The following is a 25,012-nucleotide window of genomic DNA, read 5'->3' as shown; positions in this document are numbered from 1 at the left end:
TCCCCCGGAAGCTGACAGGGAGAGGCAGGAAAGTCAGCATGGAATGGTGGTGCCAAGGCCCCACGCACCAGTCCACTGAAACATGAACAGCGGTCCTGTTCTAGAAAATTCTCTGTGCCATTGCACCAGATCCTGCCAAGCCTCCCCTCGTGCCATATTCCCTCATGTTCTGTATCTTATTTCTCCATTTCTCCCCTCCTCCAATTCCTGTCCACACGCAGTGGTGAACAGAAGGGCTCTGGGTCCTGGTCATGTCCTATGTGTTGACCTTGGTGATAATCACATGTGTATTTGGTTTATGATCACTTTTAAATGGAACATATCTGACTTTATTCTCCTATATCAACCATGGATCTTACATTCAAAAATGAAGGGAGTGGTTCCTGTCCATTTATTTATTTATTTTTTTAAGATTTATTAATTTATTTGAGTTAGAGAGGGAGAGAGAGAGAGAGAGAGAGAGAGAGAGAGAGAGAGAGAGAGCTCTTCCATCCACTGGTTCACACCACAGATGGCTGCAACAGCCAACACTGGGCCAGGAGCCAGGAGCCTCATCTGGGTCTCCCACGTGGATTCCTGCCCGTTTCTTACATGATGTGACTCAACATCCTTCTAATCATATCCTTAGAGGCTTATCGTCTCTTTGCAAACAGTTCATCTCAACATTTTGGTAAGCATGGGCAGTTCTACAGGCCTAACAGGAATGGCTTAGCCTAAGTTAACACTCTTAGCGGGATGAGGATCCCACAGTTTGAAGAGTTGCAGTACGGCCAGAGTGTAAGGTATAAGGGGCAGGTGGGCAGAGTCAGGGTGGGCCTGTGCCCCGGGCCCCATTGGAAGCTCCCTACAGACCAGGCTAAGGCACGTGCATCCCATCTCGGAGACGGAAGCAGCCAGGGATTTAAGCACAACTGGCGACATCGGTGAGTAAAATGGGGTGAGTTTAAAGCGGGAGAGGCCAGTTACAAGGGGACAAAATGAAGCTATGGAGTGGGTAGAATGTGGATGATGGCGGGGCAGGGAGAGGTGGAAAGGGGTGGGCCGGAGGCCTGCCTCCTGGGGATCCAGCTAAGGACTTCCTGACAGGCAGGAAAGGGAGAGGGAGGAGTCTGAGACCTTGTGGAATTTCCAGCGTGAGCTACACGTGGGTGGTCGTGTCTCCAGGAGATGGAGAAGGTGGGAAGGGAGCCAGCTGCCCTGGGTTGTGCCTCCGTGATTCCACAGGCCGAACGCAGAGCCAGCCCAGCCAGGAGAGCACTGAGTCCCAGGCAAATAACAAGCAGGTTCTAGGAGTTTTCTTTTTTCTATGCAGCTGCAATCAACACTGCTTGGTTAAGACGGCAACTCCATAACCCCAGCCTTGGTGTCTAGGGCTGGGGTGAGCGACTCCTTAGCTATGACGTCGGCAGGGCTGAAAGCGGGGGGGGAAAGGAAAGGAAGAGGAGAAAAGCAAGGGGACCGAGAAGGTAAAGCAGAGGAGGCATAAGAACAGCCGAGGAGACAGATGGGAAGAGACAGGAGGATGGGGGTGTGGACGGTGAGATGGGGTGCCAATCACTTTGACTGCCACAGTGCTAACCCTTTCTTTAGAGCGTCCATTCGCTCAGCCATTCAGCACGTAGTGAACGTGCAGGTTGGGCAGATGGCCTAGGACTGGGATGCCTGCCTCCCGCATCGGAGGACCTGGGTCCAGTTTCTGGCTCTGACTCCTGACTCTGGCTTCCTCCCAGAGCCAGCCCCGGGCAGTAGTAGTGATGGTTACTTTTGGGGGAGTTCCTTGCTCCTGGCTTTGGCCTTAGCCCAGCCCAGGGCCATTGCGGGCATCTAGGGAGTAACCTGCAGATGGGTGCGCTCTCCCTCTCCATCTGCTTAGTATGTACAATAAAATGAGAAATGGTGTGTGCGTGTGCTTTATGGGCAGGCTGAATGCACAGGGGACTGTCCCCGCAAGCAACTCAGACCTGGTCCCTGCCCTGCTGGAGTGTCCAGTCTGGAAGGTGGGGCGACTGATGAGCAAATCAATACCAAGTGAATACAAATGGCAACATTATGATAAACAAGATGCGAAGTCCGATAAGAGCCGTTTAGGAAGAATTAAGAAGGCTTGTATGAGAAAACAGCAAGGGGGCGTGTGTGTGTGTGTATGTGTGTGTGTGAGAGAGAGAGAGAGAGAGAGAGAGAGACGCTGTAAGGCAGTCGGGGAAGGCTTTCGGCTTTCAGTGTGGAAGGACAAACAGCTAAAGGGAATGACCAGCCCCGGCAGCTCTGCAGGGCAGCTGCCCTCCATATGCGGCTCAGCATCCCAGCAGCCTTTGATCTCGCAGCGCCTCTGTGTTAAGTTGCTCTCCAACGTCAGCACCCAGGGAACAGAGCATGGAGACACACACTGTGGCCCGCAGGTGCCTCAGCTGCCCAATGACGCATGTCCTGCGCACTGACGTGTCGCTGACCAGAACAAAGCTCATGCCACGCCTAGCTGCAAGGGAGCATGAGTGCAGAGGAGAAGCGCCAGGACTCTCGGTGAGTGCTGCTGATACGTTTCTTCCACGTGGGCCCAGGGTAGGGAGAAGGGGGCTGCAGCCAGGAAAGGAACTAAGGAAAAGGGGGATTGGGGCCAGAGTACAGTGAGCAAAAAGCTGCACCGTGAGGGTTGATGGACAGTGTGGGTGGAGTCAGGCCTTACCCAGGAAGATTTTGAGTTCTAACTACAACTGAAGGCTTTTAACCAAAGGACTCAGAGTGTATGGTTTACGATTTACAAAGGCTGCTTGATGGGGCTGGCACTATGGCACCAGCATCCCATATGGGCGCCAGTTTGAGACCTGGCTACTCCACTTCTGATCCAGCTCTCTGCTATGGCCTAGGACAACAGCGGAGGATGGCTCAAGTGCTTGGGCCCCTGGACCCACGTAGGAGGCCCAGAAGTTCCTGGCTCCTGGCTTCAGATGAGCGCAGCTCTAGCCATTGCAGCCATTTGGGGAGTGAACCAGCAGATGGAAGACCTCTCTCTCTCTCTCTGCCTCTGCCATTCTGTAACCCTTCCTCTCAAATAAATAAATCTTTTTTTTTTTTAAAAAAGGTTGCTTGAGTTATTGCATGCAGAAATAGAGGATGAGGCTATTGAAACGGTGCAAGCTAGCATATACTGGCTTGGGACGGGTGTGGAGAAGAGAGAAATGGTGCCATCGAGAGATGTGTTGTGGCAGCATTGATAGAGCTGGGTGATGGACTAGGACGAAGGAGAAAAGGGTTGAGGATAACAGTCTTGGGCTGAACAACTCAATGGATGGAGATGCTATAAATGGAGGCAGAGGGCCTGGGGAGAAGTGGTGGGGGGAGAGAGGGAGAAGTTTGGGGGGGTGGCTCTAGGGAAGAGTTGTGTGCAGTGCAGTTAGTGACACTTATGAGTCACCGCTATGGGGCTGCCTGGATTTTGGTGGGATCAATGTTGGGCGAGCGAGGCCCCAGTGTGGCACCTGCAGAGAAGCAGGAGACCCTAATGAGATGACCCCCAACTCTCTCTCCTCTCATCAAAGGCCTTCCCCCAGGTACAAATGCTATTGCCTGTTTTGAAATGGAGTAGATTCCCAGGAAACTAGAGGCACAGTGAAGCCAACAGAGCAAGCGACTGCCATTGAAAACACAGGTAGTCCCTCACAGTCCCCAAGAGGAAGGCACATGCTGGGCCATGTGGGCCACGTGGGGCTGCACTGGGGTTGGCCAGGAGGCAGAGGGAAGGGTGCGCTGTGGGCAAGAGTCTTTACTGGCAAGGAACAGACAAGGTAAGGTGATCAGGCCGAGCACTGGCGAGTTTGGACACCAACAATGGACTTGGGAAAGAACAACCATCATAGCTGTCTAAGTTCCTGTCCCTGGGCTGATCAGAGCAGGTGGACGTGACCCTGCGAGTGAGAGCCTGGTAGAGGTGGTGGCAGAGCGTGGACTGTGGCTTGGGTGGTAGGCATTTGCAGAATGTGCTCCTGGGTTGCTGTTCCTGGGGGAGTTGTTTGCTGTCTCCAGGCCTTGGCTGACACTAGGAAGGGCCTCAAACATCAGAGCTGCCACCCTGACTCAGATTCCCACGCTGGGTCTCTCCCTGTGGCTTAAGCTCCAACAGTGCTGAGAAGAGAAACGTTCGATGACGCTTTAAGAAGTGTTTTCAAGAACTGTGTTGTTGAGAGCTAGCCCAAGGTCATTGCCACACAACACACGTGTTATTCACATGCTCTGAGAGCTTACTGCATAGAACAGGGTACATGTATCCAGCCCCTGTCTCTCTCCCCGACAGATCCCTTTCTCAGCTTCAATGCTGCTGTAAACAAAGTCAGCTTAGGCTACACGAATGAGAAAACCAGAAAAGCTTTGATTTGGGGTTTAGTTCTGCTGTGCTCTTCTGAGAAGTGCTGTGCTGCTGTGAGATGGATGGGTTGCCGGGGAGATCTGGTCATCAGCTCAGACTTCCAGTTGTCTGCAGAGTGTGACAGGGACACACTGGGATGCTGAGAGAAGAGGTGGCTGGACGGACGGCGCTGTGGACACTGCGTCTCCCCTCATCCTCTCGCTTCTCACACCGCCCTGCATGGCTCTCTTGGCTCCTGACGCTGAGCTGGTTCTGAGCTGGTCGCACAGACACCTGAGTAGGGCAGGTGCCCACAGTGTGATTTGTGACTCCGCACAGCAGGAGGAGGGAGTACAACTCATGTGCTGCCTGTTCCAGGCTTGCTGTGCACTCAAAAAGTGGGCTGGGGGGTGGGGGGTGGGTTTCTCAGCTGCTGTGCAACCCACTGAGTGTGCAGTGTCCCGCTGGGCATATTGTGTCCCCTACGTGGGACTTGAGACAGGACAACTGGGTGCAAGTGTGCTCAGCTCCTGTGACGTGAGAGTACTGTGAGTAACAAAGTCTTAGGCTCTGAGCTTGGAGCCTTGCATCTTCATCAGCATCTATGATGTTAGATCCACCCACTGGTTCATTTCCCAGGTGGCCACAATGGCCAGGGCTGGGCCAGGTAGCAGCCAAGAGTCAGGAGCTCCATCCTGGCCTCCCTGGTGAAAGGCAGGTGCCCAAGGGAGCTGGACCCGAAGTGAAGCAGCTTGGACTCAAACTGACACTCAGGTGGAACACGGCACTGTGGCATAGCAGCTTATGAAGGGACCAGCTTCTGTCTGTGTGGATCGTAGGCTGTTGGGCATTCACCTGAAGGAAAGAAGCAAATGCATTGCGAACACTCCTTCTCACATTTCTTACCATTAGAAGAGTCCTGGCATGGGGCCAGCATTGTGGCATAGCGGGTAAAGCTGCTGTCTGCAGTGCCAGCATCCCATATGGGCACCGGTTTGAGTCCCGGATGCTCCTCTTCCAATCCAGCTCTCTGTTAATGGCCTGGGAAAGTAGCAAAAGATGGCCCAAGTCCTTGGGGCCCTTCACTCACGTGGGAGACCTGGAGGAAGCTCCTGGCTCCTGGCTTCAGATTGGCCCAGCTTCAGCCATCGCAGCCATTTGGGGAGAGAACCAGCAGATGGAAGACTTTTTTCTTTGTCTCTCCCTTTCTCTGTCTGTAACTCTGCTTCTCAAATAAAGAAATAAATCTTAAAAAAAAAAAAAAAAGCAGTGACCACTGGTGGCCTTCTGGCTTTCAAGTGAATTCATTTCAAGCCAGGGCAGACAGTTCCTGGAAGTCAGGTCCACCTCTGGGGACCTCAGCACCCCCATACCTGGGCAGCAGTTGGAGAGGGCAATGGTAACGGGTGGGCAGAAATGTAACCACAAACAGTCTTCCCTTACCCTTCCTGCCTGCCCTCGCTGTCTGTGGACGGGGACACCGGCCAGCCCTCAGCGGGGAGTGCCGCCCCCTGGCGGCTCACCTTCACAGAGACTCCTCACTTCCCACTTCGTCCCCAACCATGGCACAGTGCATGGCGCCTGTGTCCAATTTTAGCAGCAACATCTGAGCTCTGCCACAGGCTGCTCGCACCTCTGTAGGGACTTCGTGATGGTGAGAAAAAGATGAGCCCTGTGTGAAGGGCTGATTCACCGTTTCCCTTGGGCATCTGTCTCAGACCTGCCAGGGAACCTGTCTTGATGGAGCTGGGTATTTGTGCAGACGCAGGCAATTGAAGTGGCTTTGCTCGAGGGAAAGAACCTTCCAAAGAACCAAACCCAAACCCAAACCAAAAGCCCTGTCAAGCTCCCCCCAGCCCTTCCTCGCCTAATTGCTGGGAGGATCAGAGCTGTGACACGCACAGAAGACAGGCATCGCTGCTCTGTAAGGACTTCTAGGGACTTGTCAAGAGCCACAGTCCAGGCAAGGCCTTGTCAGGGCTGGAAAGCTGGCATATCTCGCTGGCAGCTGCCTGCCCTGGATGTGGGCTAGCTCCCAATGTGTTTCTTTTTGACATTCAATTGTTAACTTCATTTCTTTGTTTTTACTTGAAATTCAGAGAGACAGAAGACAGACAGACAGAGAGATCTTCCATTTACTGGTTCAATCTAAATGTCTGCAACAGCCAGACCTGGGCTAGACCAAAGCCAGGAGCCAGGGACTCCATGGAGGTCTCCCGTGTGGGTGGCAGGGATCCAACTGCTTGAGCCATCACCTGCTGCCTAGCAGGGTAAACATTAGCAGGAATAGGAGTGGAGCTGGGAGTGGAACCCAGGCGCTCCGATATGGGGTGCAGGTGTCCCCGAGTGTCCCGGGTGACCTCCTAACCCAGTGCAAAACGCCTGCCCTTCCTTGGCCCCATGAACTTTTTCTGAAATTCTCTTATATATTGGGACAACTTTGGGGGATAAAATTCTTTTAAAGAACGTCATACAGGGGTGGGCACTGTGGCATAGTGGGTGGGGCTGCCGCCTGCAGTGCCGGCATCCCATATGGGTGCTGGTTTGAATCCTGATTTCTTCACTTCTGATCCAGCTCTCTGCTATGACCTGGGAGAGCAGCAAAAGATGCCCAAGTCCTTAAGCCCCTGCACCTGCGTGGGAAATCCGGAAGAAGCTCCTGGCCTCTGGCTTTGGATTGGCTCAGCTCCGGCCATTGCAGCCACTTGGGGAGTGAACCAGTGGATGGAACACTTTCTCTCTCTCTCTCTCCCTCTCTCTCTCTCTCTCTATCTCCACCCCCTGCCTCTCTGTAACTTTGCCTTTCAAATAGATAATTTTTTTTTAAAAAAAGGACATCATCCAAAGGGGTTTGCCTATCTCTACTTCTGTTGGGAGCTGTCTCCCCTCACCCAATGCTGTAGGCATGCAGTCCTACAGATGGGGATATATTTGTTTTCTCTTTTTCCCTCCCTTCCATCCTCCCTTCTCTCCCCCTCCTCCCTTGTCTGTTCTTTCTTTCTATTGTGGGAAGAACGTTTAACAGGAGCTCTACCCCCATAACCAGTGTTGAGTGCACAATGCCGTGTTGTTAACTACAGGTGCAGTGCAGTGGCAGATTTCTAGAACTTATTCTAGAATTTAGAACCCACTCCCAAAAGTCCTGTAGGTATAATTGGAGAGGGAGAGGGAGAGGGAGAGGGAGAGAGGGAGAGAGAGAGAGAGAGAGAGAGAGATTAACCAGCTGATTCACTCCCTAAATGCCTGCAACAGCTGAGGCTGGGCTGGGCAAAGCTGGGAGCCAGGAACTCAGTCTGGATCTCCAACATGGGTGGCAGGGGCCCAGACGCTTGGACCCCAAGTGCTGTCTCCCAGGGTCTGCGTTAGCAGGAGGCTGGAGGCAGGAGTGAAGTCCAGAGTTGAACCCCAACACTCCAATATGGAGCTTGGGCTTCTTAACTACTGGGCCAAAGGCCAGCCCTTTGAAAGCCCTTTAATCCACTCACGGCCTAACCACGTGTTAAAGGTTCACCTTCATTTAGTTGCAATGGCAATTCAATATCAGCTTGGAAGGGACAAACATTTAACCCAAGCACCCACTTTGCAGATGAAAAAAGAGAGGCACAGAAACAGAAGTTGTATAACTTGACCAAATTATTCATCCAGTAAGCAGCAGAGCCAGGATCTGAAGCAGGATCTGACCCAGGGTCTGTAAACTTGACCTCACTGAAGTAGAAGCTCTCACAGGGATCATGGCTTTCCTCTGGCTGGCTGTTTCCCAGTCAACGTTCTCACAGCCATATCCTGCATTTGACTTTGATTTGCTCTTATCTTAACCTTACACGGAAGACACCGGATAAGGGCAGACACCATTTGTTCTCTAAGAATACTTTTGGGTTCTAGATGAAAACGTAGAGAAAGAAATTTCATGAAGAGAACCTGTAGCCATCATTATTACACCTATTGATTTAGATGCTTTTTTTTAAAAATGAAAGGATACTGGTTCTATTTCAAGGTTCTGTTAAAGGAAATCCATAAGTAATTTTAATTCTATTTCCAGCTTTGCATGCCTCTGCTTCCCTAGTCTCCACCTCTCCTCCATCATCCTGAAGCTTTTGTAGCATCAAAAACAAGAGGAGGAAAAGAATGACACTAGACAGGAAGGATGGGATTTGGCTGTCCTGTAATGGGATAGAAGAATTATGTCCTGAGTGAATATTGACAAAGCTCTTGGTAAAGATAAAAACATTAATCCTGGTTCTAGCGTACATAAAGGGATGAGGGCCTGGGCTCACCCAAGTGTCTGAATAATGATGAGATTTCTCCCGGCCAGAGCTACACAGCTCTTTATTGATAGCAAAGTGTGGGATGAAGACACACCCTCTGGCCAGTGCAGGGAGAAAAGACATTTGGAAGCACAAAGGGTCAGGGGCTGGCTTGGAGGGCACCTGGGTTTTGGGAACTTGGACCTGCGCGGGGCAGTCCATGGCTGTATCATGGATCTCACTCACACTCATGAAGGAATTAGATAGCCTTTAGCCAGACATAGCAGGTGCTCAGACAGTCCTGAATAAACTAAAATAAGAATTGCTTCCATATCTTGAATACTCCGTGTGCCAGAGGTGGGACTGATTTGCTTCATCTTAGTCTTTTATAATGGTCAGTTTTAGGCGTCAGTGGGGTGCTATGGTTGGAACAGGAGTTAAGCCAGAGGTCGTATGTTAACAATTAATGGGTTCATATTATTAGTTGATGGCTTAAGGGTGGAGGCCTGATCCCATTTTGGTGTATGGGCGGTGGGCCTAATAGGGGCTTGTGCTTGGGAGGTTGTTTTCACAAGCAGGCTGGTTATGAATGCTGAATCCTGGTCTGTGTCCTGGGTCACCATGAATGCGTCCTCCACACAAGCTCCACCACGGCCAACCTCCATCAAATGCCAGACTAATGGGGCTGCCTGATGTTGAACTGTGAACTTCTAAACTGTGAGCTGAAATCAACCTTCTTCTTGGGGTGGGTGTTGCGGTGCAGCAGGCTAAGATGCTACATGGGACATCTGTCTTCCACATCGCAGTGCCTGGGATCAAATCCTGCCTCCTGTTCTGATCCGGCTTCCGGCTCAGATGCACCCTGGAGCTGGCAGATAATAAATGGCTCAAGTACTTGGGTCCCTGCCACTCATGTGGAAATCCAGATTGAGTTCCCAACTCTTGGCTTTGTCCTGGCCCACCCCCAGCTGTTGTGGGCATTTGGGGAGTGCATCAGTGAATGGGAGTCCCCTTTCTCCCATCACTCTGCCTTTCAGTAGATGCACAGAAACCTTAGAAAATATCTTCTTTATTTATAAATAACTCCTCATTCACACACAAACACACATACACACACCTATATATATATCTGAATATGTATATCCTATTGATTTTTTCGGGGGGAGAATCTTGACTGGCACACATTCTAACAACCCTGTGATTATATTCCTTTTGTGGGAATTGAGGACTTGAAGTGTCAGAGATGTTAAGGAACTGGTCCACAGTCACACCATGGCCTCCAGTGAAGAGGCAGAGCTGGGTCTGTCTCCAAAATTGGTGCTTTTATCAGCCACAATACCCAGCCTCTCCAGGGAAGCTGAAATAGGAGAATGCCGGTCAGTGGGTCCTGGGGGAACGAGACAGCCCTGTGCTCCCCTCTGAAGGAGTCTCAGGGTCTGGGGTGAAGTGGGGCTCTCGATTCCCAGATAATCAGCTTTTCCATCAAGTTCTTAACACACCAGAGGGTGGCCCAGCATGGCACTGGCTTCCTAAACCTTTCTCACCAGGGCTATCCCAGGTACACTCTGGCCAGCCTGGTCCACCTGCCCCTCAGACCTGGGCCGCTGTGATTCCCTGAGGCCACAGCCGCATGATCTCAGGCCAGCAGAGAAGTGGCCCTCATCCCTGCCGCCTGTCTGTCTTCTCACATGTCTCTGTCTGGAAGGGAGAACTTGGTGCTCCTTACAGTCACCGGTGGATTCTGAGCCTGCAGCTCAGTGCTTGGCGCACAGCCTGCTTCTTCCACTTGTGTGGAAGGAAGCCATGAATGGCTGTGGGGGTTGTGCCTGAGCGAGTGCAAACAGAGGAGCACCACACACTGATATGATTTGATGCTCCCGTATTGCCGGCGGTGGAGAGTGGGCTCCTGCCCCAAAGAACTCTCAACCCTGCAGCTCAAAAGAAACAGGGCTCACAAAGGCAAAAACCGCAAGGCGGGGAGGGGGAATACATGGTTCTAGGGTCAAGTTGACCTAATGGCTATGTGAAACTAATACAAATCACAATCTTGACAATAGACAAATTACAACCTCACCATTAATCCAGGTGCAGCCTATCTGTTTGAAGCTTGGGCAATCATGCCAGGGAGTTTCTGTGCTCTGCCAAGTGGGGTGCAGTGGACTGTTATTGTATGAGTGCTGTTATTGTCTGAGCTTTAGACCACAGTTAGTTTCAGACCAGAGTCTCGTGGTGGTGGGGGGCTGCTTTCTCAAGATGGAGTCTCAAGTGCTCTAACATAGAGTCCCTACTGTCAAGGTGTTACTTCATGGGGAATGTTTCTACTTGGCAGGGCAATCTGAGTCGGGCTCTTTCAGTTTCTGGGAGGCAGGGGATTTCTGAAAAGAGGCCAGTGGCTCCAGGTCCTAAGTCATTATAAATCAGGCCCCCCAGGTCTCGGTTGCTGGATTAGCTGGCAGTGGATGAAAGAACCACCTGCTGCCTGTTGTCAGTGAAGCGTCTGGTAAAGCCGCAGCCAGAGACGTCGTCGCTGCTGCTCCTGGGTGGTCTCCACACAGCCAACCGAGCTTGCGCCATGCCCCTCGGCGCCTGCCGTCAGGATCGTCAGGATCGGGAAGCTGCAGATGGATTTGCAAGGACCTGTCAGCGCGCATGGGAGGCGAGCCGCCCTTTAGAAAACGAGCATTCCTATGGCCTCAGTAAACATCCGCAGGACAGGCAGGAGCTGGCACTGAGCATGAGGCGAGCAGGGGGCTGATCTCAGGCAGGTGGAGCCATCCCCCCCGAGGCAGCTAGCGGATGACCCCTGAGCCGAGTGACCTGGCGTCACCTGTAACATCGTGCCTGGGTAAAAAAGAATCCTGGTTAGGAGGCTGATGATCTGGCCAAGTCCCGATACCCTCCAAGCCTTGATCTTCTTGTCAGGGTCATGGGTCAGCAGGGCTCTCTCTCCCTGGGCTGGAAGGTAGAATTGCCCCAAACCTCACTTCTATAGCTCCAGTGTCCAAAGTTCTGGCTGATTTGGTACCAAACCCTGGCAGCTTCGCTGTCTGTCCTCTCCTTCTTGCCGTCTGCCTGGTGTGTGCGGGGAGGTGGGGGTGGGGCTGCCTCTCTTTAACTGGGGATCAAGCAGAACCTAATACCCAGCTCCTTTGGTTGATTTCCCGCGCCCCCCCCCCCAACCCCCACCATGGAATTCACTCTGGCAAAAATCAGTGGATGATGGGATGCTGACCCCAGCGAGGCAAACAGCTGCATCCCGTTCGTGGTGAGCGCACAGATCCTGCCACAGTGCCTTTGAGTGCTGCAGCCTAACACCAACGCCACCGCCACCTTCACCCACCACCAGGGCTGCACCTGTGCTTTGCTCTGAACCTGCCTTCTGTAGTACCTCCTGTGTGAGGCCCCAGGCCCCACTCCACGTGTTTGTCCAAATCATCAGTTCCTGCAGAGACAAATCCTCCAGCAACGTGTCACCTCCCTCTAGCCACAGCATCATGCAAGCACTGTCTGGCCCCCTCTTCTCCCAGGGTGGGCTTTTTTCCTCTCAAGAGGGTCTTCAATGCTTAGATGAATGTGGTGATGGTTACAGTCCTGTTCTCCAGACCTGAGAGATCAATCCCAGAGTGGATGCAGTTCAAGTTCAAGCAGCGGCCAGCCAGCAACTGAAAACCTAGCTGAGGCATCGGGAAATCTGATTGCAGGTGGGGTTCCAGAACAGATGAGCTGGGGGATGTTAGGCTAGTCACTGGCCCGGCTGAGCCTCACTTTCCACATCACGTGGCCATGAGGGTGTGTTTTCTGCTTCTTTAGCAGGTAGTGTGAGGCTTGAATGAGCTAACGTGAGTGAGATAATTTACCTTAAGGCACCCACAATCTCCATGTAAGTCGTTAGAAAAGATACAAGCTGTGCAAAAGGAATCTAACCTATCTGTAGGTTTGGAGTTCCCTGCTGGCTGTCTGGAGAGATGCTCTTGGGACGAGATTAAATTTTGCCATTTTTGTTGAGGGCAACTTGGGATAACTCCAAAACTGCTCACTTAAACAGGAGCCCAAAAGTGTTTGGGTGGTTGGATCCTTATCTAAAATGTGTTTAAACACAGGGGGCATTTGGCCTGGTGATTGGGACTTCAGCTGACATGCCCACATCCCACGTGCAAGTGCCTGGGTTCGAGTCCCAGCACCAGCTCCTGACTCTGGCTTCCTGCCAGTGCAGACCCTGGGAGACAGCAGGGGATGGCTGAAGTGACTGGGTTCCTGCCATCCACTCAGGAGACCTGGGCTAAATTCCAGGCTCTTGGCTTGGCCCAGCCCAGCTTTTGTGGGTATTTGGGAAGTGAATCAGCAGAATGGAACTCTCTCTCTCTCTCTCTCTCTCTCTCTCTCTCTCTCTCTCATCTCTGTTGCTAAAAAACAAACGACACCTTATTTCAACAGTGTGGCTGAGATGCGGGTGTTTTTCTCAAATGCTGCGTGGGCTGCACCTGGCACTTAGGGTCTACCGCTGTTCTGTCTGTCGCAGCGGTGCCATCCCTCCTCTCTCAGCTCCTGCCTCTGGGGTACAGTGCACAGCTTCTCAGCAGGTGGCCTGGATCTGTCCACGCAAATTGGCAGGACCGCTGGCGGGGTTGGGCTGAGCTCTGCCCTGTTGGGGTGCCCACACTGGCATTGCTCCTACTCACATGCCACTTCCTTCTCTGGCATTTCTCCCTCAGGTCGGTCTCCTGAGCCCTCGCATGTCCCTCAGCACTGCCTGCAGTACAAATGTCCGTGGTAGGTCCGTGTTTCCTTACACAGGTAGATACGGTATCAGTTACCCATTGCTACGTAACAGGCAGCCTCTGAACTTTGAGGCTTATGCCAATAAATAATCAGTATCTCACAGCTCTTGTGGGCCAGGCATCTGGGTGCAGCTTGTTGGGTCTTCTCCTTGGTCCTAACCCCAGCCCAAACCTGCACTTGCTTGCTTAGCGGGCCCACTCAGGAGGAAGGTTCCACCTGTCTGGTTCAGGTGTTTGACCAGGCAGCCCTGGAGGAGCTGTGTTCTCATCTGAAGGTTCTGCTGGGGGAGATGTGTTTCTGAGCTCACACACGTGGCTGCTGGTAGGATCGGATTCTTGATGGGCTGCTGGTCCAGGTGGCTCTGGGTCCTGACTGCTGTCGACTGGAAGAGGGTCTCTGCACAGGAAAACTCAAAACATGGCAGCTGCAAGACAGGACCAGCAAGACGGGAGCCTAGTCTTGGAAGTGATCCAGCCCAAGCTTAGGAAGCTGCATGGACACTAGGCATGGGAATCCTGGGGACATCCGAGAGGCCCCCTGTCACGACAGGAAGCCTGATGCTCTGGGGAGAGTGCTGAGACGTCAGACTGCCTAGGGGAGACACAGCAAGGAGCAGAGGGCTGGGAGAAGGGCTCTGAGCTCCAGGCCCTGGGCTGGCAACCTATAGCAACCAAAATCCTCAAAGCAACAGACAAAGACGGTCTCAAAGGCGCTCGAGGCTGCGGCACAGCGTCAGACTTTCCATCAGCTGTTCTCAGGGGGCTTCTTTCCCAAGAGGGAGGCGCCTCTGCCAGCTCTCCGGCTCCTGGAACAGCAGGAGGATAGGACAGCTGGTCCTCGCATCCTCCCGCGTCTCCTCTGTGATCTGGCTGTGGCGTTGGCGTCAGAGGGCAGGTGGCACCAACCGGAGAGCTCTGCCTAGGATGGAAGATGTTGGCTGCTCCCACAGCCTTGCCCGGGGCCTTTGAGCAGTGTGTTCGGCAGGCAGCAGGCAGAGCCGCTGAGTCAGCAGCGGCCCTGTGGGAGCAAACGGTCTGACTCGGCTCCCAGCGCCCGCACAGCTGCACTCCCAGCCAGACAGGCCAGTGAGAAAAGGTGCAATTAAGCAAATAGGAACAAAGAAGAGGAGGGATAACCACAGCCAGACCGCCAATTAACTGCAGTGTGTGGTCTGTTTCCTGTCTTCCAGGGCGTTCCCCTGGCTGGGTACACCGGGCGTGTGTTCGTTCATTCATTCATTTATTCATTCATTCTGTAAATGCTCATTGTCCAGAAGAGGAGACCGATGTGAATCACATGAACACACAAAAACCGGGCCGGCGCCGTGGCTCAATAGGATAATCTTCCACCTGCGGCACTGGCACCCCGGGTTCTAGTCCTGGTTGGGGCACCAGATTCTTTCCCGGTTGCTCCTCTTCCAGTCCAGCTCTCTGCTATGGCCCGGGAGTGCAGTGGAGGATGGCCCAAGTGCTTGGGCCCTGCACCCCATGGGAGACCAGGAGAAGCACCTGGCTCCTGGCTTTGGATCAGTGTGGTGCGCCAGCCACAGCAGCCATTAGAGGGTGAACCAACGGCAAAGGAAGACCTTCCTCTCTGTCTCTCTCTCTCTCACTGTCCACTCCGCCTGTCAAAAAACAAACAAACAAGCAAACAAACAGAGCAGCGGTGATTGATGACTCTCTCTGGGGCCAGCCGTTACTGGGGTTCCTCTGGGCCTCGTCTCATCTAAGCCCTGAACTTGGGCGTTGAGTTTGGCTCCTGCCCTGTCCTTGCTGAACCTCCATCACCCAGTAGTGGCAAGCACCTAGGAGGTAAGTTTGAAGACGATGATCCCCACCCATGACATCAGATCACTCCCCAATCTGGCTAAATTCCTCACCCCACCACCCTCGGGATCTCACCCCACCACCTGCAGCAAGAATCCTTTTCTATTGGTTTAGCAAGAGCTCCTGCCATGTGTCTTCTCTTAGTCATTTCACGTCCTCCACCCCTTCGCTGCGCTCATTGGCTATGGAAGCCCACGTGTCCTTGGATTCAGGGCTGAGCTCTGTCTCTCTAGATCAACAGGGTGACAATGTTGATACCGATTGCAACAGTGCTGCAGAGAGTCTGCCTCTCCATTTTCCATTTGTGCAGCTGTCTGAGTGATTTTTAACATTGCTGCTGTTGAAGTCAGGGAATTCTGACTGCTGAGCTTGTGGGGGAGGCCTGGGGAAGTGATGCTTGGGGTGAGGTCTGGTAGCAGAAGGCAAGATGGAGGTTAGAAATGACCTAAAACGTGGAAAGAAAGCCAAAGGACAGCTCTGTGCCCTTGCAGGGTCCTGTTGGAGCAGTGTCTGAAGGAGAGCACACCTGGTGTGACCTACTGCTAAATATTGCCTGGGGCTCCACTGTGTGGGCTTACATGGTAACTGATCAAAGATTGCTAAGTGGCAAATGATTGTTCAGTACAGATGCAAATAGGTCTGTCCAGTTGCAAAAGTCACTATAGTTGCAATGCCTTGTGGGACATTCACGTGTTTTGAACCTAGTGTAGCCAAGTGATTTTTTTTAAAAAGATTTACTTATTTATTTTGAAAGTTAGAGTGACAGAGAGAGAGGGAGAGAGAAAGAGTGATCTTCCATTCTCTGGCTCACTCCCCAGATGGCTGTAACAGCCAGCACTGAGCCATGCCGGAGCCGGGAGCTTCTTCCAGGTCTCCCACGTGGGTGTAGGGGCCCAAGGACTTAGACCATCTTCTGCTGTTTTTCCAGGCGCGTTATCAGGGGAGCTGGATGGTAAGTGTCCACATGGGATGCTGGCCTCATAGACGGCAGCTCGACTCATGACACCACATTACCAGCCTCATAGCCAAGAGATGTCAACATCGCTTTCCAGAGAGGGGATGCACGTGTGTGGTCCACACTCTGAGTCAGTTTTCTCATCCTCCCCGAAATAGACTTTTTCAGGTATTCAGTAGAGATGAGGGCACCTCCAAAACATTGTGAGAATAGAATTTAAAAAGATAAGTTTCTTTTGCTGCCAAAAAGTGGCAATCATGCATAATGCTTTCATAGCGTGCATCATCAAGAATTTTTGAACACCTCTCTATGCATAGATTTTAAAGTCGCTCTAATCCAAAATGAACATACCTGTTAACTGCATTTTCACAAATTTTTTGAAATATCTGTGCACTGCTGTGAGAGTCATGCTCTTAATTATTTAAACTTCGTACCTGGACAGAGGTGGACAAGGGGCACGAAACAAGTGAGGGTGCAATCTGTTTGCTGTGGACTCGGGACCTTGACTTCAAGGGGAAAATCTAAGGATGTGTGGTGGTGGTGTTCATGGAATTACTGTGCCCTTGGGTGAAAAAGGAAAGAGTTATGACGCTGTCTAGCCGGCCGCAGAGAGCAGCACGGTGACTCGGCGGCAGTGGGGGCCCTCGGCGCCCATCTCCTGCCACAAAGCCGTGTGTTGGAGACGGAGCCCCTCATGCCTGTGCTGGGGCTCTGCCCCGCTGCTCCTGCAATGAGGCGCTGTCCTTCCCACCCCGCACTCGCAGTCTTAGTGTCATCACTGGGCCGTCCCTCTCCCTCTCCTGCCCCGGCTGGGCAGTGACTCGGTTCTGCCAATGCTTCTGCTATGGAAGAGGCAGGTGGCTGGTGGGCAGCGAGGAGCTAAGCGCTGTCACCACCTAAGCCCATGACCCTCCACGCTGACGTAACCTGGCTGAAGGCTTGGCACACCCACTCCCATCATGCAACTCAACTTCGCTGTCTATCAGGTACCTGTTGCCATGACACCTTCCTGGAGACCACCTGAGAGCTGCAGCCCCTCCACAAACCCTGCCTCCTTTGAACATTCAACCAGGCCCTGCTCTGTGCACTATCCATCTAAACCTACTAAAAGGATGACCCCAGCCTGGGTGGGGCCAGTTCTCCCCATGAGGTTGCAGGCACTCACGTCTGAGTGTGTACCTTCCCCCTGCCTTTGAATAAATCCCGCCTTCCTGCCTACCTCCATCTGCACCTCCTGGTTATATTCCTACACGTCGTAAGACACGAACCTGAACTAAATGTAGTTTGGGGGGTGATGTCCCTGAGCCTAACTGGGGGTCCTGATCCCTGTGACACTTCCTTCAGCCTGTCTCTGGGAACTGCCTCCTCCATGTGAGCTCACAGCCACCATCCACAGCACTGCAGGTTCAGGCATCTGTGGGCACCAATTACAGGATCCCCGTGACTTCCAGTTTTCCGGCTCTTTCCTCTGCAATCTGTCCTATGTGTCACTGCCAGACTAATCTTCCCTATAAAATGATGCTTTTCCGTGTCATCATCCTATTTAGAACCCTTGGGCACATCTGCAGTGGTGACCCAAATTCATTTCCAGGATTCCAGAAGCTTTGCTCAGAAAATGTCGAGCAAGGTGTTGGCTGGTCATATTTTCACCTTCTGAGAATCCTGGAAGTGTCTGCACCCCACCCCAGCCAGCGTCCCCCAACCAGGGGGCTCCACGCACAGCTGTCAAGCCATGAGACACACTGGTAAATGGATCGTTCTGTGAGTGCACAGCCAGCGTGGGTGGCCAGACACAGAGAGCTGCCCACTCGGGACAGCCAGTGCTGGACAAGGCTGGGGACGCACCTGCTGCTTTCCTGGGAATTCTGCTGCAGACAGGAGCAGCCGAGGCACATCCGAGAGGAATAAGATGACAAGGCGGGGGCTCCGTCTGCCAGGACCTCTTGGCGGTATTGACCATGACTTTGATTTTCTATGACCTGATGTGTTGACATCTGGGGCCTTGCTGACCCTGGAGGAACAGCTGCTCCCAGGATATTTCAAGTTCTAGAGACAGTAAACAACCCACTCAGGAGCAACCCAACCAAGCCTGAGCCCCCAGCTACGCACACTCAGGGCCCCTGTGCCTGCCCTGAGCATCCTGGGGACAGCCCACTGAAAAGATTCAAACTGGCCAATCATTAGCTTCCTCACCCTTTGCCCACTCATCCTACAGAATCCGTAGTAAAGGCACCTGCCAGGGTCCCTGCTCCCTGCCTCCTGGCCCACCCTGGTGCTTGCCACGTGATTTGCCTCCTGCTCCTGGGAGCTGTGAGTAGCAATCTTTCCATTGGCTTTCTTGTGCCCTCAATTTCCTATGAATATACCTTGATTTATTTATTGATTGTGAGTGACACAGAGAGATCTCCCATCCACTGGTTCACTTCCCAAATGATCACAGCAGTTGATGGGAGTCCGGACAGGCCAAAGCCGGAAGCCGGGAACTCGGTCTGGTTCTCCCATATGGGTAGCAGGGACTCAAGTACTCGGAGCTATCCCCTGCCACCTCCCAAGCTGGGTCAAACACCTGCCTGTACACGTCGTATTTCAGGGCACTGGGTTCCTGCACTACAGCCCTGTCTCTACGGAGCTCAGCTGCGTGGCTGTCCTTGCTTTCCTTCGAGGCTGGGCCATGGGCTCTTCCCGCCTTACCCCTTGTGTCTGCAGTTCAATACCCTTCCCGACAGGTGAGCCAAGCCTTTCTCTTCCTTGCTATTGGAAAGCAGCCCACCGCAGGGGTACCAGGTCCGAGCTGCAGCTGCCTCTCCCGCCTTTTCTTCTTCTGTGGGCTGTTTTTCATGTCCATATGCTCCCGCTCCCTGAACCTTGTTAACACAACGGCCCGGCAGGAATGCCCTCCCTCCGCCTCTCCATGGCTGGATCCTGCTTTTCCCTCGCCAGTGATGTTTCCTACTTTGCCGTCTCTGAACACCTGCCTCCTCTCCCACCTGGGACAGGTATGGGGCAGACGTCACTTCTCAAGGTTCAGGAGCGTTCTCTCCCTAAGGCTCTCTGTTCTCCTGGGTCAGGGGCCACGTGCTCGGTTTGGTGTGATGGAGCATGCGTTTGGTCCCAAACACACGCTGGGTGCATCCCTTCTACTGGGCAGACACGATGACAGCTGGGGCTTTAGTGAGCCAGGGTAGCCCCAAGCGGAAGTGAGGGCGGTCTCTGCTCTCCTCCCATCTGGGCTGAACCCAGAGGTGGTGTTCATGATTCCTGGGAAGACTTCCTTTCCATTAGGGGCAGCCAGGCCTGCAAGGGAAGATGAGGGGCTACTGGAAGAAAAGGGGTGGGTGGCCCAGGGGGCTGGGTTACCAGTGGGCCTTGGGGGACAATTTCCTGCACGTTGGGGCTGCAGGGGAGGCTTGGAAATCAAACGTGTACTTCACAGTTTGCTCCTGGGCTGACCTGTTTATACTGAAAACATTTGGTTTAATTGCAACCGAGTTCAACCGATGACGTACGTGCTCAAGCCACTGGGGCCGCATTCCTACAGAAAATTCCTTCTCCAGAGAAGTTCTTTCCAAATAGCATGAGCAGTAGAACCACGCATTGCTCTTGGCATCATGTGCGGGCTGAGTGCCTTCAGAGTTTGAGCTGGGCGAATAGTTCAGATACAAAAACCCAGGCACTAAACAGATGTTTCTAACCACAGCTTCATTATCGTGCCTGGCCCGCCGGGCTGTGTCTCTTTAAGTGTTCTTTCCATTCCTGATGTGTGTGGTATTCAGCAGATGGCCCTCCCTCCCCCACCGGCCCTCTTGAAGCAGACTCCTCTAATCGTTAATGTCCTGCAGTGACCACAGCCATTAGCAAGATCAGGCCATTACTACCCTGTCCGGCTAACGCATCACGCTCCTGGGGACTGCCTCTTCCCTTCAGTTGTTGTTTCTCTGGATGAATCAGGACCTTATGGTGCGCTGAAAATCACAAGGAGGAGGCCACAGGATTACGGTCATTCTTTTTCAAGGGCACCTCCCAAAGAGCCCAAGGATTTGAGATTCTCTTGTTAGAACACTGGCATGCGTCAGCTTTGCAGATACAGCCAGCTCTCAGGGGCCACACAACTACCTCTGCCCCTCGTTACCGTAATATCTAACAGTCATCCTTTCCCCAGCACCACGTGAATCTCTCTCTGCCCTGCCTGCTCACATGGCCCTGTTTGTGCTATGAAAGGCAAGCCATCAGCAGCCCAGCCCTGAGCCACTTGGCAGGCTCCAGGAAGGCTCTGAAACACTGCCACCCAGTGGCCATGCTGAGGCATAGCATCACACAGTAAGGGAACTGGGAACCCATTCTCCCCTCCCTCCATTTTTTTCCTTTTTTGGAAAGAGAGAAAGAGCCAGAGTGGAGAGACTCTATCCACTGATTCACTCCCCAAATGCCTTCAATAGCCAGACCTGCTCCAGGTCGAAGCCAGGAGCCAGGAATTCAATCCAGGTCGCCCACCTGGGTGGCAGGGAACAAGTCCCTTGGGCCATTACTGCTGCCTCCAGGGGACCACATGGTCAGGAAGTGGCACCAGGAGCCTGGACTTTGCACTTTGTAGTTTGATTTGGGCTGCGAGTGTCCTAAGCAGTGTCTTAACCTCTGTGCCCAATGCCCAGCCCCCCGGAACCCAGCTTTGTAAGCCAAAGAATGAAGTAAGAGCAAAGCCAGAACCTGGAGGCAAGGCTACAAAAAGCAGCAGCAAGACAGGCAGCTGCTTTGGAGCTGGTTAAATAGGGCAGGTGACAGAAACGCAGAGAAAGTGGGCAAGATGGAGAGAGCGGAAGAAAGACTTGTGAAGAGGCGGTGCAGCTGAGAGCTCCTATTTCTGCACGGGAGCAACGCACGCTTTCCCTAGCTGACGCTGGGGACAGGTGACAGCAGGATGAGTCAGGGGACTCTTCGGAGGCTGCCTCTCTAGGGATGACTCAGCCTCTGCCGTGCCTGGGCCTTCAGATCCTAGGAGTCGCTGTACTTCGAGCTTCTTTCAGGCCTGGTATTGTGTGGACTTGAGACACGGAGTCACCAGGTTGGGCAGAAACAGACAATGCTGTGGGCGTTCCTTGAGGGATCCGTGTTTGACTCCCAAAAGGGAGATCCCGAAATAGCTCCTCCGTGATATGGGCCTTGCAGAGAGGGAATTCGCATGGGGCGAGGGGGTTCTCAGAAAGAACCTGCGTCTAACGTCCCAGCGCCCACACATGAGGGTCAGCTGCCTCCGATCTGGAATCTTCCGGCACTTGCAGTGCGTGCAGGGGTGGGGCGCAGAGGAATGGGCCTGAAAGGGTGCTTGTGTACCATCAACACTGCAGCTAAACCAGACGCTAATGGGTGAGTAACTTAATAGGTCACCCTTTTCCGTAGTGTTTTCTCTTGAAAAAGAAGACTTCAATAAGAGAGCAAGTAATTCCCAAGAAATTAGATCCCGCTGGTTGACATAGGAGACTTCAGCCAGTGGCCGGGAAACACGTTTGCCGGCTCCTCCGATCTTATCTGGTGCCTCCCGTCCTGCCTGGGCCGTGACTGTTTTTTGGGAAAAAGCCCATGTGATTGCTCTGTTAAAGACTGTTAGAATCGCTTGCCTCTCCCAGGTCTGAAAGAAGATTTGGGCTCGGGCTGCATTTGAAGAAACGCAGGTTGTATTTCCCCCAGCATTTAGGGTTTGATGGCTTCTGCTTATCTAAAGTGCTCACATTGCAAATATGAGCAGCAGGGCTAGGGATTTAAATTCTGCCTTGATGGGAATTTGAACTGAAACACTCTGCCCACTGCCACTTTATAAGCTGGGACTCATCAAGCTGGCTACAAATACCTCGAGGGGTCCTTGCAGTTACTCAACATAAATCAGCAAAATGACAGGCAATTGACTTTGAAAAGACAGCTCTCACATGGCTGAGTGGCTGGAGCCGCTGGAAGCAGATGCGGGCATTTTCCTGTAAACATGATCGTGATTAGCAGGAGTAAACAGTGGCTTGGGCTCCGTGTGCCAGGCCCCAGCCCGCTCTGGGTATTTCATTCGGTAGAGATCACCGTGTGGCTCGATGCGCAAAGTTGGCAACTCTCAGAACGCAGTTTGCATTTTGACACCTGGCCGAGACTTCTGGTTGTCCCGAGGGTAAGCAGGATGGAAACTCGATGTCGCAGCATTCTTGGGCAGAGATGAAACAGGCGTGTGGACAGAAGACCTGGTGACGTAAGAGCAGTCTGCAGCCTCACGCTGGCTAACAAAAGCGTGGCGCTGCTCAGATTTAGACTAAGTGGCAAGGTTCGAAAAGACAGCCTGACCAGTGTCATCTGGGGCCACCAACCTGCCTGTCTGCGGAGGCCTGGACGGTAACCTCAATAGCCAAGCTGGCCGGAGGGGTGGCAGCCAAGTGGGACATGCACGCCCTGTCCAAGGAGGCAGCTGACCTAGCTCTGGCACAGATTATTGCCAACTAGGGCAGAGAGCTCTGGGTTGTCATATCAACTAGGTTCTCCAAAGGAAGCCAGACACCACGATTTTCATGCGAAACACTAGGTGTGCCAAAACAAATATGTTCACAAGTCAAAGGCATCCAGCCAGTTTGCAACCTGGTTCTGGGTGGTTACCTTCATAGTTGACTCCTCCAAACATATTCCTGCTGTACCAGGTCTCCGGGCCATTTAAAGGATAGACAGAGAGAGAGAGAGAGAGAGAGAGAGAGCGCGAGAGCAAGTGAGTTTGCATAGACTCTCTTAGAAGGGAGTGCAAAATGTATCAGCTCTCCAGATCCAGAAAGGGTGTGTGTGTGTGTATGTGTGTGTGTTTAGTTTCTAATAGGTCTTTCATGCTGTAACTGCTCATCATCACTGGAATAATCATAACTCACGTGAGTTTAAATGTAACTGGCATTCACAGAAGGAAACCCTGCTAAATGCTTTGGAATTCCCGTGAATGCCTCCAAGGTAACTTGGGAGTGGGCCTTTGGCCTAGATGTAGAGACATCTGTATCCCATATCAGAATACCTGGGTTTGGTGTCTGGCTCCAGCTCTCTCTCTTTCTCTCTTTTTAAAGGTGTATTTATTTATTTGAAGGGCAGAGTGATAGAAAGAGGAAAGGAGGGAGGGAGGGAGAGAAGAGAGAGATCTCAAGAATGGTCCTTCCGTCTGTTGGTTCACTCTCCAGATGTTTGCAATGGCTGGGGCTGAGCAGGGGCAAAGCCAGGAGCCTGACACTCCCTCTGGGTGGACATCCATGTGGGCGGCTGGGACCAAGTCCTTGGGATCATCATCTGCTGTCTGGCAGGGTCATTGGCAGGAAGCTGGATTGGAAGTGCAGGAGCTGGGACTTGAACCGGCACCCTCATATGGGCTACCCTTATTTTTAAAACAGGAATTAAAATAGTGCTTATTCTATAGCATTGTGAGGAGGAGTTGCAAGCCAATGCGCAGCTCATGTGAGGGTGAGAGGCATGCCTGTGTTCAAGATGGAGAGGAGGAGCAGTTTGAGGTCATCCCAGGTTTCTGGGTATTGGAGGATGCTGGAGCTGTCCACCAAGGTGGGTGACAGCGAGAAAGAACAGGGTTGGGACACAGGAAATTTGTTGAAATGAATTGGTGAAAATGAGCAACTGCTCATCATGGCTGCAATAATCATAGCTCACATGGGAAATTAAATTCAATTGGCCTGGAGCTGAAGGAAGCCCCAGTGAGGCCCATTCCTTAGGGTGGCTGAATTGAAGGCGTCAGAATTCGGAGGAAGATGACTGTGGTGGGGAGTTGAGACGTGGCTTTGGATGCTTACCTAGGGGCAGCCTCAGCCTATGAGCAACTGTGACAACTGCGCATGCGTGAGGTTGCGAGCGACTGGGTGGCCAGAGAGGAGAAGGGGCCTCAGAGACCCCAACCGTAAGAGCAGCCAGGAAAGGAATCGGCGACAGGCCATCCAACAGGCCGAGGTGACACCTGTGGAAAGGGGCGACGAGGAAACCAAGGAAGGAACGGAGGATGTGATTCCATCCCCAGGAGGTCTGCAATCTGGGGAAGCAGCCAGAACAGAAACACACGCGGCAGCTGAGAGACTTGAGGACAAGTTAGAGCAGTCCCCGCTCCTGTGCACCTGCTGGGGTCGGGGAGCGGGGGCTTCCAGTGAGCAGCACACCCTGGAAGGAGGCTGGCAGGGGATGTGCAAAGACTTCAAAAAAGTGCGTGGGGAATAGAAAGAAGAGTTCATGTCAGCATAAAAATTGTGAGTCCTATGCAGACTCCATTTCTGCTGATTTCCTGGGTGGGGGTGCGCACAGAGGTGGGGAGCGGAGGAGGGACTTGCAGGTCAGAGTGAGCTGGGGGCCCAGGCAGGACTGGTGCAAGCCCTGGTCGGAAATGACTTTGGGCAGCACCGTCGAATCGCACTGCCCTCTTGGAGCAAATGTTTTTGCTAAGCAGTCAGGACGTTTCTTCTACTCTTGAGTGCATTTTCGTTTTACAGATTTTCGTTAGTGTGGGCCCCAGTCCTTGGCAGCTTTCCTCTACCTGGTCCCTCCTGATCGACTCCCGACGCAAGCAGACATTGGCTTTCCAGGCTGCTTTGTGTTAGGAGAGTTGCGATCCGCCCAAGATGGGCGCCTCTGCAGGGGAGGTGACGCTACAAGGGGCCCCTGGGTTTGTAAAGGAGCATGCCCTATGAGGTCATGCGGCGAGGCCATCTTGGAACAGGGAAATTGTGGCCGCAGAGGTCTGGGGAGTCGACGTGGTTCAAGGACCCACACTGAAGTGAGCTAGTGTGGGCACTTAGGGGTGGAGTCAGTGACACCGCAAGATGAAATCAGAGACTCTGAGGGGTGGAGTCCTAGTCTCTGTGGGGCGGAGTCATGGCTC

General features: G+C 52.8%; 1 long non-coding RNA gene across 1 annotated transcript; it reads left to right on the top strand.

Moving 5' to 3' along the window:
* The first annotated feature begins 643 nt into the window (after positions 1-643).
* Positions 644-3,037, top strand: LOC133762374 (uncharacterized). The gene is made up of 3 exons (XR_009866272.1): positions 644-923; positions 2,357-2,520; positions 2,865-3,037. It is a non-coding gene; the product is annotated as an uncharacterized LOC133762374 (long non-coding RNA).
* The last annotated feature ends 21,975 nt before the right edge of the window (positions 3,038-25,012 follow it).

This window comes from Lepus europaeus, chromosome 6, assembly GCF_033115175.1.
Source record: "Lepus europaeus isolate LE1 chromosome 6, mLepTim1.pri, whole genome shotgun sequence".
NCBI lineage: Eukaryota > Metazoa > Chordata > Mammalia > Lagomorpha > Leporidae > Lepus > Lepus europaeus.
This window is presented reverse-complemented; position numbering and strand designations above follow the sequence as displayed.